We start from the raw sequence: 6567 nt of genomic DNA, 5'->3' as shown, positions 1-6567 counted from the left end.
CAGACCAACAAGCTTGTAGGGTGCCCCCTTGAATTGAAAAACAAATCTTACTGCAGGCTGGCCTTGGCCTAGGAAAGATAATAGTGAAAACGTCCTGGAGAAACTCACAAGCAATGTGCCAGGCAAAGATAGGCACCCACTGGTTTCCTTAAGCCAAAAGAAGGTAAATGATTCGAACTCATGAGTTGTATTAAATGAAATCAAAGAAACTGGTTGAAATGCAAGTTGAAAGAAAAGTGCATGTGGTATTTGCAGGACTTTCCACTCAATGAGCTGTGGACCTATTTGCATATCTGCAAGTGCAATGTGTTTGATGACATTGGTGACGCTGAGGTTTGCCAAATGTAGAACAAATGATGAGGAGTCCCTGCCAACTGGCAAAATGGTGCATCTCCAAGTTGCTGTAGGAACCATTCATTGGTGGCATCAAGCAGTGGCTGTAACCTTGGCCCAGGCAATCTGAACTAAGCTGCAGCTGTTCCGGCTTCTTCTCAAGGCACTGTTTCCATCTATGAAGTCATACCACAACTTTCTTTACAGGACCTTCTTGAGAAACGGGTGCCACTACAGTGAAAACTGAACATCCTACAAGAGATGAATTGGAAGTAGACATTGCAGAAATGATGCCAACGATTATTCACCACTGTCGTTCAACAGGTATACAATAGCGTAGAAGCCCCCCCCCCCCCCTCCCCTTCCATAAAAGTCTGGTCATAGCAAGCAGTCATAGTTTCCATAACTTTTTATAAGAACTGCAAGTATTTAGTTTTACGCATAGGTGGAAACTGAAATTTAAGGAAGTCATGGTCATTATAATTTAAAAACTGAAAATGTATTTTTTTAATGCTACCATGTTTAAAGTAAAAGGTACTTGGAACATCCCTGTGGAAATAAGAGATACATGCAGAGTCAACTGGATTGTGGGAAAAATCTTCATGTTAAGGGCATAGGAAGGTGTGATGGTGGTGCAACCAATTACATACTGATTGACAGTCAGCAAATTGCTTTGGATAAAATTGTAGTTCTGCAAAACAAGTCCGTCACCCATGACGTACAGTTTTATAGTGAGCTATGTTCTTAGATTTTGCAAGTCTCATTGCTGCAATAGCTTTTAGTACATACTGTGACTGCCAAAAAGGCGAGTTTCCCTGAGAAGAGACTGTTAAATGGGAAACCGAAAATTCCAAACACCACTTAAAACGTGAACAACAATTAAGTGAAGACCATGAATAACTGATACATGTGGGTTGAAACTACGAAAGAACTAAACAATGTGTTATATAAGCTAAAGCGTAGCCTAAAATGTCAGTCGTCTCCCGCCCTCAGCCTTCCCCGGGCGAGAGACGCCTGAAGTCTGGGCGCTATAATTCCGTCCGGTGACGTCACACACTAATTTATGATGGTTGCATAATTTTCATTTGCATATCAAAATGGCGGCCAATACGCCTGGTACTCTGTTGAATATGTATGAAGTTTGTTGTGTTTTATGCGCGGCGAAGCTTAAAGAAAGTACGTCCCGCATAAATGTACGCGGTCGTTCGGAATTTCCGATCGAGGAGGAATTGAGAAAACTCCCGATAGCCGTACCGATTGACAACAAAAGCCGTATCTGCAAACTGTGCTTGAGAGTGATAGTGGGTCCTTGCCAAGCACTTTCGTTCCCCTTCATACGTGCACTCCGAAAAAATCGGTAAAAGCAGCGACACCAAACAACAGCTCTTTACCTGTGGTCAACCTTTCGCAGACTTCGAGCACGTGCTCGAAAAATCCGAAACAGACAGAACCGAAGGAGCCCGGTGTCGTGGTAAGTAGCTCGAGCAAAAATTGTTTGATTTTGGTATTCAGTAAATCCGTAATGTTACTGCAAGTGGACTTTTAAAATTTTGCGTCATAATATGTAACTTTGGTTCGATTTCCCCCGCTCTCTCGTGTCTGGGGCTTCTCTTCCGAACAGCGGCTGGTGATCGAGCCTATATGTTAAACGTTTTTATTTTTCTGTATTACACCTCAAGTACAGAAGTAACTTTGTCGCATTAATTTTAGGGTTATATTATTTTTTGACTTTTAATGGTGAGCTTATATAGGGCTATCCCATTTTTTATCCACCCACTCCCTCATTGGAGGGGTTTGAATTTTACCCCCTCTGAAAAATTTCAGAATTTATTGAAGATCGAAGGTGCCGACCCAGTTGCCCCCCTCAGAAACGGCCTTTTAAAAGACTATTTCCTTTAACCCTTTAATGCCCAATTAGTGACTTATAGATTTTACTCTGTTTAACGCCAGACGATTTTACTCGTCAAAGGGAGGCCCCTTGGGCACTAAAGGGTTAATTATAATTCACCGTGTTATTCCTGACTAAGTGTAATAATATTATAAATGCTTTCTATCCTTTAGATAGAGGTTGTATGGCCAAGTGACACTAGGCGCAGAAGGTTGGCAAAGGACATGGAGCCAATCGGGAAAGCAATGCTTCGTGGTACCTACCAACAGATGGCACATAGAATTTGGCAGCAAAAACTCTTGAGGGCAGAAGTTGTAAAATATGTTCTGCGATCAATAGCAGCAGAGTGTTCTTGACTTTGTTCCACCAAAAACCAATCTATGGCAAGACAGAGTAACAGTCAAGACATGATGAACTTTGACTTTGAATCCCTATGTCTGGAGTGGAAGAATAAAGCCCCATTGTTTTATTCCTTCCTTATGCCTTGTGCCTTATCAGGAAGATGAAAGGATGTGAAGACTGTTTCTTGGCTTCCAAGCGTGGCAATGGCTGGAGCAGTGCTTTTAAGGAAAAGGTCAAGGGGCATGGATGCTGTACAGTTACTTGTCACAGTACTAATTAGGTCAAGTGCCAATCAGGTATTGTTTTTAATTGCAATATCTTATGTTTGTATCACCCAACTAGTGGTCTAAGGCAAATCCTGCATTTTGATTGGCTGTGCTACTAAGGGACTATTAGTAATAGTAATCGTATAGCAAAATTCGCCGGTTTTTCTTTTGTTTTTCCCCCAAATAAATATTTCTTAACTTGCATTTGCAAACTTTATTAACGCCCTTTCTGTCCAACTAGTTGGGTGATGCTAAAACAGTTAGACCCTTTGCCCTCAAGGGCCACGGATCACTAGCTCATTCGGCTTCACCTCATGGGCTATTGACCCATAGCCCGAAAGAGCTACAGGGTCAATAGCCCATGAGGTGACGCCGAATGAGGTATTGACCCGTGGCCCTTGAGGGCGAAGGGTCTACTTGTTTTTTTAGCTCTTTCGGGCTAGGGGTCTAATTTTTTAAATAATTAGCAGACTTTTTAAATGCTTACTAGGATGTTCGAAATAAAAATTGATCAAAATTGATGACTAGTCATATATATTTTACAGGATTTATATACGAATTTTTTGATATTTTAGTAGAATCACAGGTAACAAATCCTTCTTTCTTTGAAACTTACCATTGCTTGTGATCCATTCTAGTCAAAAATTACTATTCTTTGATTTTAAGATATATAGTTACATGTACCTACTGAGAAATCAACTGCAAAAAAGACATGTAAGTTAATGCGATTCATGATTGTATTTCAAGCTCAAAGCACTAACCAAATGTTATCTTATTTTCAGACATTACTAACACGATTTAATGCCTTGAGACTGACCGTGTCAAGCAGTCGCCTGTTACGAAAAATGGATGACTATGGCAGTTCATTTGACAAAATGCTTGTTCGATTGAAGGAAAGAGGTAACGAAAGTCTGAAACAACAGAATTGTCCTGGTCAGAATGCATCATCTGCAACTGAACAAGTGGAAGCCAGTGTTTCTCTTGAAGAAACACATACCACTGCTGTTACCAGTACTTCTGCAGATCAGGAACTCAACAGCATTCCAGTAGTTCTTTCTCCTCACCACACTGGACTATCTGCAACTGAGCAAGTTCAGGTTAGCAGTTCTTTCAAGGAAACTTCTTGTTCAGTTCTGGCTGAGCAACATAGTGACAGCATTCCATCTCCAGTCAGCCATCCAACCCTTGGTACAGACAAACCAGTCAATGTTCAATTAAGTGGAGCGACATATCAGTTCAGTGAAATACCAACCCCTTATCAACAAATAGTCCATTTGTATCATGCAGAATCTCAGAAGGACACTGTTCAGCCATAGCCAATTCAACTGTAGAACCAAAATGTGGATTCTCTATCATGGTTGACAATTGGGACATGCGACAAGAAGTGCGACACATGTCATCCGATCATCAAAACAGTGATATTCACTGGGTAAACCACAATATTGTTGAGAAAAGGGTATCTGGAAATCACCTGGCAGATGATAGGCCCATTATGGATGTTGCAGATGTACAAAACAAAGATCTTATTCCCTCTATGGCTGATCACAAAGCATTGTATGATAATTACCTGGTACACATTCAACGTATCCTGGTGAAGCGAATCCCAGCATTGCAGTGCCTCGGAAACCATGTTCCCAAACACATTAAGCACAGGCACTCGGAAGAGATGAGCAAGCAGTCCAAAAAGGTGCTTGATAATAATGCCATAGTTTTAATCAATCATATCATCATATCATTTTATTAATCATAGTTCATATCAATCATATCTCCCTTTCAATGAGTATTAATCAAAAGTAGGAAATGTTTGCATAAAGAATGCCTTACTTTTCCCTATATGTTGCCGGTCAATTTGTTTCAACCTAGGTCAATTTGTTCCAACCTAGTTCAATTTGTTGTTTTTTTTTTGCTTTTGATTTTTTAAGAATATTTTTGGCACCTTCAATCTTCTCTTCATCTTCCTTCTTCTCTACTTACATCACCTACTATTCCCTCCCTGCTCTCCCAATATCCCAACTTGTATTCTTTTTATCTTAATTCTTTCCTTGGGAGCCTTGAACCACAGACCTTTGGTTGTCCTTTGGATTCAGGTCCTGATGCCTTACCATTGAGCCATGCAGACTTGAATGCAAGTTTTTTAATTACATATACATTGTAGTATTAATGGATTTCCTTAAATTATTCAAATCAGTCATACTTATAAAAGAGAATATACCAGCCATTATTACACTACAGTACATGTACCTCTGCCCTAACTGTATACAAATTAATCTGCAATATCAAATTAACCTAGGTTGAAACAAATTGACCTAGGCTGGACCAAATTGACCTAGGTTGGAACAAAGTGACCTAGGTTGGAACAAATTGACCTAGGTTGGAACAAATTGACTTAGGTTGGAACACATTGACCTAGGTTGGAACAAATTGACCTTCATTCAGGTTTGAAAACACCAATATCACAACCATTACATCATATTTCAAATTTCATATTATAATATTTCATATTACTTATTTCAAATGTTGCTGCTACTCTCTTCTGAAAATGAAATGACAACCTGTTTTCTGTGGTTGGTTTTTATTTCTTAGATGCAGATGGGCATTATTTTTGAATCCGAAGTGACAAATGAGGGAATTGTCAAGGTACTACAGCAATGCCAGCAATATGTTGCAACAGTTGGCAAGGAAGACAAAATAAGGTTTAATGAACAAGGTCTTGTTGGAGATCAGTTGACAATTGAGAGAGCTGTTAATGCTGTAAAATCCATGGCCAATGGCTATACACCCTTGGATCGTTTGGAGGGTTTCCATTTCGGGATTGCAGACTGGCATGCTGGTGTGAAGTTCTTGAGTGTAAGTATTAAAATTTGCAGCTTTAAGAAAATAAACACATTGGAAGTTAAGTGCTGAGCTCATGTACTTAATTGGGACTTAATACAATTCAGCAATATATTGTCATGCACTGTACATTATGTAGCCAACAGTTGAATGAGCATGCAATATTAACTACATTGAGATGTTATTTCTTCCTGCACTGATGCAGAAAGACAGGGTGCTTGTTAACTGGGCACATAAAGCAATGTAAATAGGCCACTTTCGATATATTAAAATTCAGCTTCATAGTGAGGCTTAGAGGACACAAACAAAAGAAATGAATAAACATGGTCATTCAGTTTCCTTTGTTTGTGTCCTCTAAGCCTCGCTGCCAAGCTGAATTTAATTTTAATATATCGAAAGTGGTCTATTCTCTGCTAAGATTATAAAAAAGTAAGAAAAGGTTATGCTCTAATACCTGCAGTTTGGGGAGCTAAGAGACTGGTCTTTTACATCTATTTTCTTATCTATTTTGTTAAAAGTTCGTCATCTCGAATTCATTCATAGGACCCTGTGCTCCACTGAGCCACTGGCTGTGTAGCCGCATGATGCGGTTCCAGTCGACACCCACAAATTGACCCTTGCTCACCATAGAGTCTCCAGTAGCTCAGTGGTTAGAGCATCTGACTAGATCACAGAGGGTCGTGGGTTCAAATCCCATCTGGGACTCGGATTTTTCCGAGTCTACATTTCTCCTTACATTGAATATCGTTGTTGTTGTTTCATCTTTAACACACTCACTTTGGAGGTTGGTTGGCTGCATCTTGATATGCTTTAATGTGACAGCGCTATGCTGTTAGTGAGTTTCAAATGTGTTAGTCAATACTTGGCTGTGTAGCCGCACGATGCGGTTCCAGTCGACACCCACAA

General features: G+C 39.9%; 1 non-coding gene across 1 annotated transcript; it reads left to right on the top strand.

Annotated features, from left to right (window-relative positions):
- The first annotated feature begins 6292 nt into the window (after positions 1-6292).
- Trnas-aga (transfer RNA serine (anticodon AGA)) lies at positions 6293-6366 on the top strand. The gene has a single exon. It is a non-coding gene; the product is annotated as a tRNA-Ser (tRNA).
- Positions 6367-6567: the final 201 nt, after the last annotated feature.

This window comes from Montipora foliosa, unplaced genomic scaffold (genome assembly GCF_036669935.1).
Source record: "Montipora foliosa isolate CH-2021 unplaced genomic scaffold, ASM3666993v2 scaffold_442, whole genome shotgun sequence".
In the NCBI taxonomy this organism is placed as follows: domain Eukaryota; kingdom Metazoa; phylum Cnidaria; class Anthozoa; order Scleractinia; family Acroporidae; genus Montipora; species Montipora foliosa.
The sequence above is the reverse complement of the archived record's forward strand: the minus strand, read 5'-3'. Positions and strand labels throughout refer to the sequence as shown.